Source organism: Oncorhynchus mykiss, chromosome 21 (genome assembly GCF_013265735.2).
Source record: "Oncorhynchus mykiss isolate Arlee chromosome 21, USDA_OmykA_1.1, whole genome shotgun sequence".
Taxonomy (NCBI): domain Eukaryota; kingdom Metazoa; phylum Chordata; class Actinopteri; order Salmoniformes; family Salmonidae; genus Oncorhynchus; species Oncorhynchus mykiss.
Window position 1 is genome coordinate 10,111,100 of NC_048585.1, and position 1,347 is coordinate 10,112,446.

Sequence of the window (1,347 nt, forward strand, 5' to 3'; positions counted from 1 at the left end):
TGGACGACGCTGGGCCAAACCCTCCCCTAACCCGGACGACGCTGGGCTAAACCCTCCCCTAACCCGGATGACGCTGGGCTAAACCCTCCCCTAACCCGGACGACGCTGGGCTAAACCCTCCCCTAACCTGGACGACGCTGGGCTAAACCCTCCCCTAACCCGGACGACGCTGGGCTAAACCCTCCCCTAACCCGGACGACGCTGGGCTAAACCCTCCCCTAACCCGGACGACGCTGGGCTAAACCCTCCCCTAACCCGGATGACGCTGGGCTAAACCCTCCCCTAACCCGGACGACGCTGGGCTAAACCCTCCCCTAACCTGGACGACGCTGGGCTAAACCCTCCCCTAACCCGGACGACGCTGGGCTAAACCCTCCCCTAACCCGGACGACGCTGGGCTAAACCCTCCCCTAACCCGGACGACGCTGGGCTAAACCCTCCCCTAACCCGGATGACGCTGGGCTAAACCCTCCCCTAACCCGGACGACGCTGGGCTAAACCCTCCCCTAACCTGGACGACGCTGGGCTAAACCCTCCCCTAACCTGGACGACGCTGGGCTAAACCCTCCCATAACCCGGATGACGCTGGGCCAAACCCTCCCCTAACCCGGACGACGCTGGGCTAAACCCTCCCCTAACCCGGATGACGCTGGGCTAAACCCTCCCCTAACCCGGACGACGCTGGGCTAAACCCTCCCCTAACCTGGACGACGCTGGGCTAAACCCTCCCCTAACCCGGACGACGCTGGGCTAAACTCTCCCCTAACCCGGACGATGCTGGGCTAAACCCTCCCCTAACCTGGACAACGCTGGGCTAAACCCTCCCCTAACCTGGACGACGCTGGGCTAAACCCTCCCCTAACCCGGATGACGCTGGGCCAATTGTGCACCGCCCCATGGGTCTCCCGGCTGTGACAGAGCCTGGACTCTAACTAGGGTCTCTAGGGGAAGAGCTAGGAACTGCGATGCAGTGCCTCAGACCACTGCACCACTCGGGAGGCCCTCACCAATTACCTTCTTAAACGTTGGACATAAAATGCTGTTGTAGGTCGGCACACATCACGTATAGAAACTAAACCTCCGTTGTTATGAGGCGTAACTCTCTTTCATTACAGCTACATTTACATTAGAGTCATTTAGCAGACACTCATATCCAGAGAGACAGTTAGATACAAACAGCTCTACAGTAACAGCAGAGGACAGGTGTGACTAGATAACACTATGTCTGGATGGAGGAGAGATACTAAACTGGTCTGTCTAGATAACACTATGTCTGGATGGAGGAGAGAGGACTGGTCTGTCTAGATAACACTATGTCTGGATGGAGGAGAGTTACTAAACTGGTCT